Raw genomic sequence first — 19,202 nt, forward strand, 5'->3', positions numbered from 1 at the left:
CAATTGCAATGTAAAAACAAAAAAGAGACCAGAGGGCAGACAGCAGAAGCAAGAAGAACGACAATCCTGCAGCCTGTGGAACAAAAACCACATTCACAGAAAGACAGACAAGATGAAAAGGCAGAGGGCTATGTACCAGATGAAGGAACAAGATAAAACCCCAGAAAAACAACTAAATGAAGTGGAGATAGGCAACCTTCCAGAAAAAGAACTCAGAATAATGATAGTGAAGATGATCCAGGACCTCAGAAAAAGAATGGAGGCAAAGATCGAGAAGATGCAAGAAATGTTTAACAAAGACCTAGAAAAGTTAAAGAACAAACAGAGATGAGCAATACAATAACTGAAATGAAAACTACACTAGAAGGAATCAATAGTAGAATAACTGAGGCAGAAGAACGGATTAGTGACCTGGAAGACAGAATGGTGGAATTCACTGCTGCGGAACAAAATAAAGAAAAAAGAATGAAAAGAAACGAAGACAGTCTAACAGACCTCTGGGACAACGTTAAACGCAAAAACATTCCCATTATAGAGGTCCCAGAAGGAGAAGAGAGAGACAAAGGACCCAAGAAAACACTTGAAGAGATTATAGTGGAAAACTGCCCTAACATGGAAAAGGAAATAGCCACCCAAGTCCAGGAAGCACAGAGAGTCCCATACAGGATAAATCCAAGGAGAAACATGCCAAGACACAGAGTAATCAAACTGGCAAAAATTAAAGACAAAGAAAAATTATTGAAAGCAGCAAGGGAAAAATGATAACATACAAGGGAACTCCCATAAGGTTAACAGCTGATTTCTCAGCAGAAACTCTACAAGCCAGAAGGGAGTGGCATGATATACTTAAAGTGATGAAAGGGAAGAAACTACAACCAAGATTACTCTACCCATCAAGGATCTCATTCAGATTCAGTGGAGAAATCAAAAGCTTTACAGACGAGTAAAAGCTAAGAGAATTCAGTACCACCAAACCAGCTCTACAACAAATGCTAAAGGAACTTCTCTAAGTGGGAAACACAAGAGAAGAAAAGGACCTACAAAATCAAACCCAAAACAATTAAGAAAATGGTCATGGGAACATACATATTGATAATTACCTTAAACGGGAATGGATTAAATGCTCCAACCAGAAGACACAGGCTTGCTGAATGGATACAAAAACAAGACCCATCTATATGCTGTCTACAAGAGACCCACTTCAGACCTAGGGACAAATACATACTGAAAGTGACGGGAAGGAAAAAGATATTCCATGCAAATGGAAATCAAAAGAAAGCTGGAGAAGCAATACTCATACCAGATAAAATAGACTTTAAAATAAAGAATGTTACAAAAGACAAGGAAGGACACTACATAATGATCAACGGATCAATCCAAGAAGAAGATATAACAATTATAAATATATATGCAGTTACAAGAGACAAAGAAGGACACTACATAATGATCAAGGGATCGATCCAAGAAGAAGATATAACAATTGTAAATATTTATGCACCCAACATAGGAGCACCTCCATACATAAGGCAACTACTAACAGCTATAAAAGAGGAAATTGACAGTAACACAATAATAGTGGGAGACTTTAACACCTCACTTACACCAATGGACAGATCATCCAAAATGAAAATAAATAAGGAAACAGAAGCTTTAAATGAACCAATAAACCGGATAGATTTAATTGATATTTATAGGACATTCCATCCAGAAACAGCAGATTACACTTTCTTCTCAAGTGCACACAGAACATTCTCCAGGATAGATCACATCTTGGGTCACGAATCAAGACACAGTAAATTTAAGAAAATTGGAATCATATCAAGCATCTTTTCTGACCACAACACTATGAGATTAGAAATCAATTACAGGGAAAAAAAACGTAAAAAATACAAACACATGGAGGCTAAACAATACGTTACTAAATAACCAAGAAATCACTGAAGAAATCAAAGAGGAAATCAAAAAATACCTAGAGACAAATGACAATGAAAACACGACAATCCAAAACCTATGGGATGCAGCAAAAGCAGTTCTAAGAGGGAAGTTTATAGCTATACAAGCCCACCTCAAGAAACAAGAAAAATCTCAAATAAACAATCTAACCTTACACCTAAAGGAACTAGAGAAAGAAGAACAAACAAAACCCAAAGTTAGCAGAAGGAAAGAAATCATAAAGATCAGAGCAGAAATAAATGAAATAGAAACAAAGAAAACAATAGCAAAGATCAATAAAACTAAAAGCTGGTTCTTTGAGAAGATAAACAAAATTGATAAACCATTAGCCAGACTCATCAAGAAAAAGAGGGAGAGGACTCAAATCAATAAAATTAGAAATGAAAAAGGAGAAGTTACAACAGACACCGCAGAAATACAAAGCATCCTAAGAGACTACTACAAGCAACTCTATGCCAATAAAATGGACAACCTGGAAGAAATGGACAAATTCTTAGAAAGGTATAACCTTCCAAGACTGAACCAGGAAGAAATAGAAAATATGAACAGACCAATCACAAGTAATGAAATTGAAACTGTGATTAAAAATCTTCCAACAAACAAAAGTCCAGGACCAGATGGCTTCACAGGTGAATTCTATCAAACATTTAGAGAAGAGCTAACACCCATCCTTCTCAAACTCTTCCAAAAAATTGCAGAGGAAGGAACACTCCCAAACTCATTCTATGAGGCCACCATCACCCTGATACCAAAACCAGACAAAGATACTACAAAAAAAGAAAATTACAGACCAATATCACTGATGAATATAGATGCAAAAATCCTCAACAAAATACTAGCAAACAGAATCCAACAACACATTAAAAGGATCATACACCATGATCAAGTGGGATTTATCCCAGGGATGCAAGGATTCTTTAATATACATAAATCAATCAATGTGATACACCATATTAACAAACTGAAGAATAAAAACCATATGATCATCGCAATAGATGCAGAAAAAGCTTCTGACAAAATTCAATACCCATTTATGATAAAAACTCTCCAGAAAGTGGGCATAGAGGGAAGCTACCTTAACATAATAAAGGCCATATACGACAAACCCACAGCAAACATCATTCTCAATGGTGAAAAACTGAAAGCATTTCCTCTAAGATCAGGAACAAGACAAGGATGCCCACTCTCACCACTATTAATTCAACATAATTTTGGAAATCCTAGCCACGGCAATCAGAGAAGAAAAAGAAATAAAAGGAATACAAATTGGAAAAGAAGAAGTAAAACTGTCACTGCAGATGACATGATACTATTCACAGAGAATCCTAAAGATGCCACCAGAAAACTACTAGAGCTAACCAATGAATTTGGTAAAGTTGCAGGATACAAAATTAATGCACAGAAATCTCTTGCATTCCTATACACTACTGATGAAAAATCTGAAAGAGAAATTAAGGAAACACTCCCATTTACCATTGCAACAAAAAGAATAAAATACCTAGGAATAAACCTACCTAGGGAGACAAAAGACCTGTATGCAGAAAACTATAAGACACTGATGAAAGAAATTAAAGATGATACAAACAGATGGAGAGATATACCATGTTCTTGGATTGGAAGAATCAATATTGTGAAAATGACTATACTACCCAAAGCAATCTACAGATTCAATGCAATCCCTATCAAATTACCAATGGCATTTTTTAACAGAACTAGAACAAAAAAATCTTAAAATTTGTTTGGAGACACAAAAGACCCCGAATAGCCAAAGCAGTCTTGAGGGAAAAAAATGGAGCTGGAGGAATCAGACTCCCTGACTTCAGACTATACTACAAAGCTACAGTAATCAAGACAATATGGAACTGGCACAAAAAGAGAAACATAGATCAATTGAACAAGATAGAAAGCCCAGAGATAAACCCACACACCTATGGTCAACTAATCTATGAGAAAGGAGGCAAGGATATGCAATGGAGAAAAGAAAGTCTCTTCAATAAGTGGTGCTGGGTAAACTGGACAGCTACATGTAAAAGAATGAAATTAGAACACTCCCTAACACCATACACAAAAATAAACTCAAAATGGATTAGAGACCTAAATGTAAGACCGGACACTATAAAACTCTTAGAGGAAAACATAGGAAGAACACTATTTGATATAAATCACAGCAAGATCTTTTTTGATCCACCTCCTAGAGTAATGGAAATAAAAACAAAAATAAACACATGGGGCCTAATGAAACTTCAAAGCTTTTGCACAGCAAAGGAAACCATAAACAAGATGCAAAGACAACCCTCAGAATGGGAGAAAATATTTGCAAACGAATCAACAGACAAAGGATTAATCTCCAAAATATATAAACAGCTCATGCAGCTCAATATTAAAAAAACAAACAACCCAATCCAAAAATGGGCAGAAGACCTAAATAGACATTTCTCCAAAGAAGACATACAGATGGCCAAGAAGCACATGAAAAGCTGCTCAACATCACTAATTATTAGAGAAATGCAAATCAAAACTACAATGAGGTATCACCTCACACCAGTTAGAATGGGCATCATCAGAAAATCTACAAAAAACAAATGCTGGAGAGGGTGTGGAGAAAAGGGAACCCTCTTGCCCTGTTGGTGGGAATGTAAACTGATACAGCCACTATGGGGAACAGCATGGAGGTTCCTTAAAAAACAAAAAATTGAATTACGATATGATACAGCAATCCCACTACTGGCATATACCCAGAGAAAACCATAATTCAAAAAGACACATGCTCCCCAATGTTCACTGAAGCACTTTTTACAATAGCCAGGTCATGGAAGCAACCTAAATGCCCATCGACAGACGAATGGATAAAGAAGATGTGGTACATATATATAATGGAATATACTCAGCCATAAAAAGGAATGAAATTGGGTCATTTGTAGAGACGTGGATGGATTTAGAGACTGTCATACAGAGTGAAGTAAGTTAGAAAGAGAAAAACAAATATCATATGTTAGCGCATATATGTGGAACCTAGAAAAATGGTACAGGTGAACCAGTTTGCAGGACAGAAATTGAGACACAGATGTAGAGAACAAACGTAAGGACACCAAGGGGGGAAAGTGGTGGAGGGGTGGTGGGGTGGTGGTGTGATGAACTGGGCGATTAGGATTGACATGTATACACTGATGTGTATAAAATTGATGACTAATAAGGACCTGTTGTATAAAAAAATAAATAAAATAAAATTCAAAAATAAAGAAAAAAACAACTTTTTTTTGGTAATTCTCTAAGGGAAAGAAAAGCATTTTCAAGGCAATAAGGTTAATTATACGCAAAGCCTTATGTATATGTTTACATGCATTTTACTGGGAGTGAAGTCCGTCACTCTCATTAGATTCTCAGAGTGGTCCATGATTCAAAGAATGTTTCAAACCATAGACATAACTAAAAATCACATCACAGTTTTCAAAATCTAAGTAAGAATCAAGATTGATTTCCTTGGATTCTTTGAGTGGGAACACATTTGCACCCATACACACCTACTTTTCCCAGCTCCAAACCATACTCCGTTTCCCCTCCTAGCAACTGGATTTTAATGTTTGGTTTTAGTTTTCATCAGTGGTTAGGGAACGTAGGCCAATTTTGTTTAGATGATCTTAGGTTTGTTTCATCTTTTGTTATTTAAAGGAGTAGTATTAAGGATAATTTTTAAATGAAAACAAAAGACATGTAAGATATCCAGCTCTATTCATTTTCTGATATAATTTTAATGAGAGAGATGGAGATAAAGACTTCCAAAGAAGTATTTATAAGGTACATTTCTTATACAATAACCAAGAACTTCCCACTTAGATATTATTGAAGCAAGTTCAATAAAAAATTACTTCTGTGATTTATCTACTGTTCACTGAAAAAATTTTATTCTGTAAAACAGTCTTTTATATATGAGGGCAACACTACCACAAACCATCAACAGTAGATGTGCTTTGAGGTATTATTTTAATAGTAAGAGAGACGATTTAATGTTGGTCAATCAACAGCTATCAGTCCACGGTCTGTACAGGCAAGATTTATCTATGGCCTGGAACAGGAAAACCAACTGGCCCACAAGAAGATTCTTCCATTGAGGCCCACAGCCTCAATTACATAGCCCTGCTCAATTGAGACAACAAATTTGAAACTACTATTTGTGACAATAACAAGATTTAAATTTTCTTAGTTCTCCTTTTTAAAAATTTTCTTTAACAAATTGTTTAATTGGGGTATAGTTGCTTTACAATGTTGTGTTAGTTTCTGCTGTACAATGAAGTGAATCAGCTATATGTATACATATACCCTCTCCTCTTAGTTTCCTTAGCCAACTGTCCCAGACAACACTTTTAACAATGTTGCATTTCACAGATGTATCACTCTCAACAATGTAGATTTTTTTAAAAGACTTTATTTTTCAGAGCAGTTTATGGTTCACAACAAAGTTAAGAGGAAGGTAAAGAGATTTCTCAAATTCCATCTTCCATACACATGCACGGCCTCCCCCATTATCAACATCACTCACCAGTGTGTACATTTGTTACCAAGGATGAAGTTACATGGACAAATCGTCATCAAAGTCCACAGTTTACATTAGGGCTTTCTCTTGGTGTTGTACAGCCTATGGGTTTGGAGAAAGGCATAATGACGTGTATCCATTATTATAATGCCATACAGGATATTTCATTGCCGTAAAAATCCTCTGTGCTCCATCTAATCATGCCTCCCTCTTCTCTAGCCCCGTCTCCATAGTTTTGCCTTTCCTAGAATGTCATACAGTTGGAATCACACGGTATGTAGCCTTTTCAGATTGGCTTCTTTCAGTTAGTAATATATGTTTAAGGTTTCTCCACATCTTTTCCTGGCTTGATAGCTGATTTCTTTTTAGTACTAAATAATATTCCATCGTTTGGATGTACTACAGTTTATCCGCTTACCTACTGAAGGATATCTTGGTTGCTTCCAAGTTTTGGCAATTATGAATAAAGCTGTTATAAACAACTGTGTGCAGGCTTTTGTGTATATATAAGTCTTCAACTCTTTTGGGTAAATACCAAGGAGTGTGATTGCTGGGTTGCATGGTAAGAGCAAGTTTAGTTTTGTAAGAAACCACCAAACCACAAAACTATCTTCCAAAGTGGCTGTACCATTTTGCATCCCCACCAGCAATGTATGAGCGTTCTTGTTGCTTCACATCCTCACCAGAATTTAGCGTTGTCAGTCTTCCAGATTTTGGCCATTTTAATAGTTGTGTAGTGTCATCTCGTTGTTTCAATTTGCATTTCCCTGGTGACATGATGTGGAACATCTTTTCACAGGCTTATTTGCCAACTTTATATCTTGATTTGTCTGATCAGGTAAGTTTTAAATTGGGTTGTTTGTTTTCTTATTTTTGAGTTTTAAGAATTCTTTTTATATTTTGCATAACAGTCCTTTTATCAGATATATCTTTTGCAAATATTTTCTTACAAGTCTGTGGCTGGTCTTTTTACTCTCTTGACAGTGTCTTTCACAGATCAGAAGTTTTAATTTTAGTGAAGTATAGCTTATCAATTATTTCTTTCATGGATGGTGCCTTTGGTGTTATATCTAAAAAGCCATTGCTATATCCCAGGTCATCTAGATTTCTCCTATGTTATCTTCTAGAAATTTTATAGTTTTGCATTTTACAGTTAGGTCTAAGATCCATTTTCAGTTAATATTTGTGAAGGGTGTAAGGTCTCGGTCTAGATTAATTTTTTTGCATGTGGATGTCCAGTTGTTCCAGCACCACTTGTTGAAGAGACTATCTTTCCTCCTTTGTCAAAAATCAGTTGTCTATATTTATGGGGGTTTATTTCTGTGCCTCTACTCTTCTATTGATCTATTTGTCTATTCTTTCACCAACAGTACGCTTTTTTTTCTTCCAGTTTTATTAAGATATAATTGACATTCATCCCGGTATAAGCTTAAAGTGTACAGTATAATGATTTGACTTACATACATCATGAAATGATTATCACAATAAATTTAGGGAAACATCCAAAATCTCATATAGATACAAAATAAAAGAAATAGGAAAAAAATGTTTTCCTTGTGATGAGAACTCAGGATTTACTCTCTTAACTTTCATATGTAACACACAGCAGTGTTAATTACATTTATCATGTACATTACATCCCTAGTACTTATTTATTTTATAACTGGAAGTTTGTATCTTTCGACTGTCTTCATCCAAATCCCTCCTCCCCCCACCCCCTGCCAACAGTACACTATCTTGATGACTGTAGCTTTATAGTGAGTCTTGAAGTCTAGTAGCATTAAGTCCTTCCACTTTGTTCTTCTTTAATATTGTGTTGGTTATGCTGGGTCTTTTGCCTCTCTCCATATGAACTTTAGAATCAGTTTGTTGATATCCATAGAATGACTTGCTAGGATTGCATTGAATCTACAGATCAAGTTGGGAAGAACTGACATCTTGACAATATTGAATCTTCCTATGCATAAACATGGAATATCTCTCCATTTATTTAGTTCTCTTTGAATTCATTCATCAGAGCTTTGTAGTTTTCCTCATACAGATCCTGTACATATTTTGTTAGATTTATACTTAAGTATTTAATTGCAGAGTGCTAATGCAAGTGGTATTGTTTTTGTTTTGTTTTGTTTTGTTTTGCAGTACGCGGTCCTCTCACTGTTGTGGCCTCTCCCGTTGCGGAGCACAGGCTCCGGACGCGCAGGCTCAGCGGCCATGGCTCACAGGCCCAGCCGCTCCGCGGCATGTGGGATCTTCCCGGACTGGGGCACGAACCCGTGTCCCCTGCATCGGCAGGCGGACTCTCAACCACTGTGCCACCAGGGAAGCCCCCAGTATTGTGTTTTTAATTTCAACTTCCACTTGTTTATTGTTGGCATATAGGAAAGCAACTGACTTTTGTATATTTAACCTTGTGTCCTGAAGCCTTGTTATAATATCTGATTACTTACAGAAATTTTTGTTAATTCTTTCATTTTTCTACACAGATGATCATATAGTCTGTAGACAGTTTTCCAAACTGTGAACAGTTTTTCAAACTGCAAACAGAAAGACAGTTTTATGTCCTCCTTCCCAATCTGTATACTTTTTCTTTTCATTTCTTACCTTTTGCATAGCAAAGACTTTCAGTACAATGTTTAAAAGGAGTGAGAGGGACATCTATTGATATGATCATGTGATTTTTCTTTTCTAATTTGTTGATGTGATGGATTACATTAGTTGATTTTTAAATGTTGAACCAGACTAGTATGCCGGGGATAAATCCCACTTGGTTGTGGTATATAATTCTTTTTATATATTTTTTGGATTTGATTTGCTAATATTTTGCTGAGAATTTTTTTTATACTTAAAAAATATACAGTTATTTACTTATTTTTGGCTGCGTTGGGTCTTCATTGCTGCGCACAGGCTTTCTATAGTTACAGTGAGCGGGGCCCACTCTTCCTTGTGGTGCACAGGCTTCTCATTGCGGTGGCTTCTCTTGTGGCAGAGCACGGGCTCTAGGCGTGCGGGTTGCAGTAGTTGTGGCGCGTAGGCTTAGTTGCTCTGTGGCACGTGGGATCTTCCCGTGGAGAACCCGTGTCCCCTGCATTGGCAGGCAGATTCTTAACCACTGCGCCACCAGGGAAGTCCCAAGATCAGCAGATGATTTTTGATTTTGGTAAATTTCAGATATAGTTACTTAGTTCTGAGTCCCTGAGGCCACAGCAAGTGGGTACTCTAAAATTATAAAACCTGTAACACTGGCTTTGCAGGTGGGTTTTCACACTATATGCTTACAACTGAGTCAGATTTCAGAATGAATCTCATCATATTCATGGATTTATCTCTCCATGTTTTGGGGGGAAATTAAGAGAAGAGTGGCTTGGGCACTTGAATCTCTGCTGGCTTCAGAGAGACTGGAACCTCCTACAGTTTTGGCCTGGCTCTCTGGCAAATTGAAAGTTTGTGGGTAAGGTAGTGTTTATTCTGAGTGGCCAAGTGCCCATCTGTTCTATTAATATTACTGAGAAAGAAAGGGAAAATGAATATTTGGGGCAAATAACCATTTCTGTCACTGGGACTAACAGTGAAAAAAATCTATAATGCTAATTATGGGTCCGTGACAGATTATAGATTTTTCGATCTGTAGATCATTATAGATTTTTTTCATTTTCCCTTTCTTTTTTAGTAATGTTAACAGAACAAATGGGCACTTGGCCACTCAGAATAAGCACTACCTTACCCAGCCTTTCTTGCAACTAACGGTAGCCCTGTGACTTAGATCAGACCAGTGAGAAAGGGTGGTCACGATTTCAAGGAAGTCCCCTTATAGGGAAAGGATATGTTCTACTTCTCTCCGAACCATAACGTGAAAGCCATATGTTGAGAATGGAAAAGCAAGAAGATGAAAGGAATGCAGGTCCCTGCTCAGTGCAGAGCCACCATGCCTGGGCTGGACTGCCCTTCCAGGCTTTCATGTAAGAGAGAAATAAATTACTATCTTGTTTAAGCTACTGTCACTGTGATTATTCTGTCACTCGCAGCTGAGTCTAATCCTGATAAAGTCTCCATCTTTAGAATGAATATTCCGGATCAAGCGGAAAGGGATCTTTTCTCTCTCTTTCTAGTGCAGAGTCTGGATGCATGTGAATTTGGAATGGGGAGGGTAGACCCAAGGACTTTCAACACCATTGGTGACCTATGGCTGAGATCTACTTAAAATTCTGCCTTTGAAGGTGAAATTTCTTCTCTTACCAATTACCAAGGAATTGCTGATAGCCAAAACCGTTCTACTGGCAGAGTGTTCTGGTAAAGATGGCAGACACTCTCCAAATACTTACAATGACAAAGGCTGAGGATATAGACATGATTAAAATATCATCAGATTTGAAGCTTCTTATAAATTTCTCAACACCTAAAACAAGTAGGAATTATAAATCCCAGTGGGAGGTTGTGAATCTGGCTGTCAGAGACAGTGATGAGGGTAGATTCTGGGGACAGTTAGCAAAGACATAAACTTGGTGACTGAGGTCGTGAAGGCAAAGCTCCCACTTGAGACGTGGGTGACTCCCATCGATTTACAAAACAAGGTCAACTGCTCAGATCCTTCTCTGACTGCAACCTGGTACTTGTGGCTCATTTTAAATAGTTGGTCAAAATTTTCAAGCTGAATAAATGCTTAGAGGAGATTCCCAGCCTCCAGAGTTACTTGGAGGACCACATAGAACAGCTGACTCAGATGATTATCAACCTAGTCACCTTTATGAATTCCATGGGAATGATGCTGTCTGGCTTGACCCAGAGTGTGGGTTTTGTCCATTTTTCAAAATGGCAAACGAGGGACTTCAGCTGCTGGGAAAATGGAATAGATGTACTTTTTCCTATTCTTCCCACTAAGTACAAGGAAAAACCCTGAACATTATATGCAAAACAATCATAAGAAGACTGAGAGATGGAGAGTAGAAGGCAGACCAGTCAGGGACACTGAGACCCAAAGAGCAGCACAGTGGTGAGTTCCCTGAGTTTCTCTTAGCCTTGTATATCTCAGACTTGGAGCTAAAGCCAGCAACATAGAAACGCCAACAAGCTGAGGAAAAAAAAAAAAAAAGCCCCAACAAAAGCCTGCTCTCTCCAGCCAAAGAACCAGAAAAGAGGCAGCCTGGCAAGAAGAGAAAACTTTTAGTTGAAAACTGCTCTACTGTGGCCAAACATCATAGAAAGAACTAAGTCCCCACCCTCACCAATGGTAACAAAGGTTAAACAGGGAGACTAGATGTCCACCCTCATGAGGCTGTAATGTAAACTGTGAATGTAAAATTTAAGTCACGGCCAAGGTGATGTGAGAGAGGGCAGACTTTCCTTCCCACTGGAATGATGTCAGGGAGGCCTAGAGGAGAGTCAGGACTTGCATTACTGCCCAGCTATAACACGGCCACTCGCCACCCTGTGATGTCAGTGGGGGCCACACGCGGGGCAGTACTGAGGTACCCCTACCTCTCCAAGCAAGAGAGGTACCAGTGCAGGCCTGGTGGAAAGCTGGAACTCCCACCCCTGTCAAGCAGAAATGAGGAACACCTCCCCTCATCAGGTGTCAACAGAGCTGAGTGAGAAATCTGGATTTCTACCCCTACTTGGCTGTAATGAGGCAGCACCCTCACTGCCCCTGACAGAACAATGTCAGAGAAAGCCAGCTAAAACAGAAGGTTTTCATAAGATCCAAAGTCTCAAAATACCCAAACATACCAGGTTTAAATTTTAAAAAATCACTCGTCATACCAAAACACACGAAGATCAGAAATTGAATGGAAAAGGACAATAGGTACGAACATCCAGATGACAGAGACATCAGAACGATCTGACAAGGATGTTACAACAGCCATATAAAAATGCTTCAGTAAGCAATGAAGAACAGTCTTGAAATAAAACAAAACAAAACAGACTTAGCAAAGAAAAAGTCTTATCAAAAAAATTGAAGATAGGGCTTCCCTGGTGGCGCAGTGGTTGAGAGTCCGCCTGCCGATGCAGGGGACACGGGTTCGTGCCCCGGTCTGGGAGGATCCCACATGCTGTAGAGCGGCTGGGCCCGTGAGCCATGGCTGCTGAGCCTGCGTGTCTGGAGCCTGCGCTCCGCAATGGGAGAGGCCACAACAGTGAGAGGCCCGCGAGGCCACAACAGTGAGGGGCCCGCGTACCGCAAAAAAAAAAAAAAAAAAAAAATTGAAGATATACAGAAGAACCAAACAGAAACTTTAGAATTGAAAAATACAAAAACAGAAATTAAAAACTCAGTGGATGGGGGAGAAAGGAACAAATCTGCAAACTTGAAGATAGAAAAACAGGAATGACCCAATTTGAACTACAGGGAGAAAATAGGCTGGAGGAAAAAAAAGGAACTAAGCCTCAGGGACCTATGGGACTATAACAAAGGATCTAACATTTGTCCTGTCGGATTCCTAGAAGGAAAGGAAAAAGAGGACAGCACTGAAAAAGTACTGGATTTTTTGATAAACAAAAGCAACCTCACCACACCCAGTATGAAACAGATCATCTGAATAACCTTATAACCATCAATGAAATTGAATTTTTAATTGAAAGATCCCCCAAAGAAATCTCTAGGCACAGACAGAGTTTCACTGGAGAATTCTACCAAACACTGAAGGAAAAATTAGCATCAATTCTACATGATCTCTTCCAGAATACAGACCACTTCCCAATTCAGTTTATGAAGCTAGTATTACCCTGATGTCTGTAGGGGATTTGAGGGATTTGGGGGATGATCAAGAAAAAAGATATAACCACAAAGGAAGTAACATGCAAGCTTTATTGGGCTGTGCTTGGACAGGGTTGCATGTGAGGGAAAGTTCCTCTCAGTACGTGACTAACCAGAGGCTTATGGCAAGAGGGTCACCATCCAGAAGAGGAGGGGAGCAAGGGAACCCCCAGAGGAGAGGGTGATCAGAGAGGGGCTTACATGTCTACGTGATGTCACTCAGCAGCATGGTGGGGAGCCTCTGGGTCAGAGAAGTCTGAACGGCAGCAGCTTGGGGTCTTATATCTTATCAAGAGCCAGCAAATACTAGATGAGGTTTCGTGGGATGTGCAAAGCAGGGAGCCCTAAATGGCTAAATATTTGCTTGTTGGGACTATTTTTAAGATAACTGTATGTTGGATGTGTAAAAATTTGAGTTTGGTGCCAGTGGGCTTTTGAGCTAATGGGTCTCAGCCTGCTGTAAAGAAATAAACAACCTATGAGGCCAATACACAGAGGCCATCTGACTCATTTATATAACAGTACAAAACTAGACAAAGACAGTACAAACAAGGGAGAAAACTACAATTTAGTATCCTTCATGAATATAGACACAAAAGTCCTTAACAAAATATTAGCAAAGAGAATCCAGCTATGTTTAAAAATATTTAAATACCATGATCAAATGGGGTTATACAAGGAAAGCAGGGCTGTTTCAATATTCAAAAATCAGTCAATGTAATCCAGCAAGTCAATGGGCTAAAGAGGAAAACTCACATGATCATATAAACTCATGCCAAAAGAGTATCTGACAAAATTCAATATCCTTCATGGTGAAAGCGAAAACGAAAAGTGAAAATACAAAAAGTAGGAATAGAGGGGAACTTTCTCAAACTTACAAAAAACATCCACAAAATACCTACAGCTAACATACTTAATGGTAAAAGACTGAATGCTTTCGCCTTAAGATAAGGAACAAGGCAAAGATACCTAATTTCACCACTTTTATTTAACATAATGCTGGAAGTTCTAGCCAATGTGATAATGCAAAGGAAATAAAAGGCATACAGATTGAAAGGAAGAAACAAAACTATCTGGAGATAACATAATCATCTATCTAGAAAATCCTGAGGGATTTATCCCTGCACCCCAAAAAAACTCCTAGAAATAATGAGTGCATCAAGATTGCCAGACACAAAATAAACATATAAAAATCAACTGTGGGCTTCCCTGGTGGCACAGTGGTTAGGAGTCCACCTGCCAATGCAGGGGACATGGGTTCAAGCCCTGGTCCAGGAAGATCCCACGTGCCACGGAGCAACTAAGCCTGTGTGCCACAACTACTGAGCCTGCACTCTAGAGCTCATGAGTCACAACTACTGAGCCCACAAGCCACAGCTACTGAAGCCCGCGTGCCTAGAGCCCGTGCTCCGCAACAAGAGAAGCCCCTGCAATGAGAAGCCCGCACACTGCGTTGCCCCTGCTCGTCACAACTAGAAAAAGCCCGCCTGCAGCAACAAAGACCCAACATAGCCAAAAATAAAATAAATAAATTTAAAAAAAAATTGTATTCCTATATACCAGCAATGAACTTGTGAACACCAAAATTTAAAAATATAATACCATTTAAAATCACTCAAAACATGAAATTCTTAGGTATAAATCAGATAAAACATGTACAGGACTTGAATGCTGAAAACTAAAAATGCTAATGAAAGAAATCAAAGAAGATCTAATAAATGGAGACATTCTGTGTTCATGGATTGGAAGACTCAATTTATTAAAGCTATCAATTCTCAGCAAATTGACACATAGGTTTAATGCAATTCCAATAAAAATCCCAGAAAGATTTTGTAGATTTTATTACATTATTATAAAACTTATGTAGAAAGACAGAGGAACTTAAAATAGCTAAAGTAATTTTGATAAAGAAGCATCAAGTGGGAAAATCAGTCTACCCAACTTTAAGACTTATTGTATAACAACAGTAATCAAAACTGTGTGGCCTGTGGAGGAATGGATTTAGATCAATGGGACAGTCTAGAGAACCAACAAATAGTACCACCCAAATACGCCCAACTGATTTTGACAAAGATGGAAAAGGAATTCGATGGAAGAAAGATTTTAAGCAAATGGTACTAGACTGATTGGACATCATAGGCCACAAAATAGGCCTCAACTTAAATGTCACACCTTATACAAGAAAATTACTCAAAATGGATCACAGACTTAAATGTAAAACTATAAAACTTTTAGAATGAAAATATGAGATAATCTTCAGAATCTAAAACTAGATAAGGGTATTCAGTCTTGACACCAAGACCAAGATCCATACAAGGGAAAATTAATAATTGGATTTTATCAAAATTAAACATTTTGCTCTGTGAAATAATAAGAGGATGAAAAGATAAGCTACGGACTAGGGTAAAATATTTGCAAACCACATATCTGACAAAGGACCAGGATGTAGAACATATAAAGAATTCTCAAAACACAATAGTAAAGAAAACTGAACAAACCAACTAGAAAAAGGGCTAAAGATATGAAGAGACATTCCATTCAAGAGGATATACAAATGGCAAAAAATTATCTGAAAAGATGTTCAACATCATTATCCATCAGAGAAATGCAAATTAAAACTACAAAGACATATCACTAATACCTATCAAAATGTCTAATAAGAAATAGTGACTATACCAAATGTTAGCAAAGATGTGAAGAAACTAGGTCATTGCTGTTGGGAATGCAAAATGGTACAGCCAGTCTACAAAATGGTTTGGCAGTTTATTAAAAAACTAAACATGCAACTACCATATGACCCAGCAATTGCACTCCTGGGCATCTACCCAAGAGAAATGAAAACTTATGTTCATACAAAACCCTACAAACAAATATTTTTACCAGCTTTATTCATAACAGTCCAAAATTGGAAACAGCCCATTTGTCCTTTTCCCTTTTTTAAAATAAATTTATTTATTTTATTTTATTTATTTTTGGCTGTGTTGGGTCTTCATTGCTGCATGTGGGCTTTCTCTAGTTGCAGCGAGCGGGGGCTACTCTTCGTTGTGGTGTGCGGGCTTCTCATTGTGGTGGCTTCTCTTTGTTGTAGAGCACAGGCTCTAGGCGTGAGGACTTCAGTAATTGTGGCATGCGGGCTCAGTTGTGTGGCATGAGGGCTCTAGAGCACAGGCTCAGTAGTTATGGCACACAGGATCAGTTGCTCCGCAGCATGTGGGATCTTCCCGGAGCAGGGATCAAACCCATGTCCCCTGCATTAGCAGGTGGATTCTTAACCACTGCACCACCAGGGAAGTCCCAACCCATTTGCTCTTGAACGGGTAAATAGTTCAGCAAAGTGTGATACATCCATACATCCATACCATGGAATACTACTCAGCAATAAAAAGGAACCAACAATTGATAGATGCAACAACTTGGATGACTCTCCAGAGGATTATGTTGAATGAAAAAAGCCAATCTCCAAAGGTTACATACTGTATGACTCCATTTACATAACATTTCTGAAATAACAAAATCACAGAAATGAAGAATAGATTACTGATTGCCAGGAATTAAGGAGTGATGGGAGTGGGAGGGAAGTGGGTGTGGCTATGAAAAGGTTTCTTGACTTATCAATGTCAATATCCAGGTTGTGATCTTTCACTATACTTTTACAGCACATTACTGTTGGAAGAAACTGGGCAAAGGGACATAGCATCTCTCTATATTATTTCTTAAAACTGCATATAAATCTACAGCTGTCTCAAAACAAAAAGTTTAATTTAAAAAAAAAAAAAATGGAAAACTCAGGACTTCCCTGGTGGTCCAGTGGTTAAGAATTGGCCTTTCAATGCAGGGGATGCAGGTTCGATCCCTGGTCAGGGAACTAAGATCTCACATGCCGTGGGGCAACTAAGCCGGCGTGCAGAAACTACTGATCCCGCGCTCTCTGGCTCTCTCACAGCAAGAGCCCAAACAACCGCAACTAGAGAAGCCTGCAAACCGCAACTAGAGAAGCCTGCGCACCGCAATGAAGAGCCTGCGTGCCACAATGAAAGATCCCGCATGCTGCAACAAAGATCTTGTGTGTGGCAACTAAGACCCGATGCAGCCAAAAAAATTAAATAAATAAATAAATAAATATATATATATATATATATATATTTTTTTTTTTAATGGAAAATTCTTTTCTTTGCTTGATTACAGATCTATTAATTTGTTAGATGTTCCAGGCAAAAGGTGACCAGTTTTTACTTTATAAAATGTAAGTCTGGCTTTTTCAGGACAGTACATTACATGAGGAGCCATAGGTTTAGGTGTAACTATTCCACTATAAGCCACTATTAGATTCTTTGCTACCTTGAAGAGAAATCTGTCCATAACAATATAAATGGTGGTTCTTATAGGCTTTTCCTTGGGCTGTGACTTTGTGGACCTCAGCTGTGTCCAGACTAAGTTGAAAGATCAGTTTATAATCTCTGATAGGATAAAACTGAGATTTGTTTTGGCCTCTCCTCCTTTAGACTTAGATAATAATATGTTTACTCCTTTTGGGTCAGCTGGATGCATACCTTCCTGTTATGCAGAAAGAAAAACACACATTCTCTTATATGCAGACTACACATGTGGACCTATCATGATCCAAGAGTGGCCTTAACAGGCATTTGGTCCTAATGGCTAATTACTGCCAAAAAGAACAGTTTCAGATCAATTATTCAAAGTCAAATTCACTGTTTTGAATAGATATCTCTCAACTCTTTACTAGTTTGTCTCAAGCAATCCCATAAGACCAGTAAGCTCATTTATATAAGGACCAAGATTTACACAGGAAAAAAATGACGGGCATGATCTGCCCTCCTCCCTCCCCCGACCAGAAACAAGTGGGTGTGCCCTTCCAGGGAAGGCAATCAGACTCTTTCTCAGGAGGTCTCAAGTGACACCTGTTACCTTTGGCAATTTTCCATGGTCTGTTGGGTGATCCTTAGTCTTACGGGCTTGGAAACCTAGGTTTGTCAGTTACACTCACCATAACCAGGTATATGAGATTAGATATAAAACCAAAACACCAATGTGCTGATTAACTAAAAAGCATGTTCCAAACGTGCTTTCATCAATGTTTCGAGGCTACGAAGATGCTATTCTCTAAGAACCAGGAAATGAAGGTGCCCACTGTGACTTAAGCTACAAAATCAAAACATGGTGGAGACTGTAGACTGGAAAACTTAAGTGGGCATGGGCAGCCCATTTTCTCCCTGTAGTCAACTTGTGTGGGAAGCCAAATCATAAACTGAATAGCAAGTAAATTGACTCACAATATCAAAAATAATCGTCATCATGGGAATACATGACATCCACATTCTCCATACAAAATTTCTTCGTAGAGACACTGACCTCGGAAGCCAGAGTAAGCAAGAGATTGATTATAAACATGCAATAAGAACAAGAGGAGGGGCTTCCCTGGTGGCACAGTGGTTGAGAATCCGCCTGCCAGTGCAGGGGACCCGGGTTCGAGCCCTGGCCCGGGAAGATCCCACATGCCGCAGAGCAGCCGAGCCCATGAGCCACAGCTGCTGAGCCTTTGCTCTAGACCCTGCGAGCCACAACTACTGAGGCCCGCGTGCCTGGAGCCCGTGCTCCGCAACAAGAGAAGCCACCCCAATGAGAAGCCCACACGCCGCAATGAAGAGCAGCCCCTGCTCGCCGCAACTAGAGGAAGCCTGTGCACAGCAACAAAGACCCAATGCAGCCAAAAATTAATTAATTAATTAATTTTTTAAGAAAAAGAATGTTTCATGCTATTAGGCACATGTAGCATAATACATCCTGCTCACATTAGGGAGGTTTTGATCTAGGAATCTGAACATTTATACACACTTGGTGATAATCTTCTGCTTCTATCCCTACTGGGGAATGTCCTTTCCAGGCAAAAAAAAAAAAAAAGTCATGATTCAAAACCTGTTGGCTAAGATTTCTGTACCCCTAGGCAGTGCC

The sequence above is a fragment of the Lipotes vexillifer genome, unplaced genomic scaffold (genome assembly GCF_000442215.2).
Source record: "Lipotes vexillifer unplaced genomic scaffold, Lipotes_vexillifer_v1.1 scaffold1829, whole genome shotgun sequence".
NCBI lineage: Eukaryota > Metazoa > Chordata > Mammalia > Artiodactyla > Lipotidae > Lipotes > Lipotes vexillifer.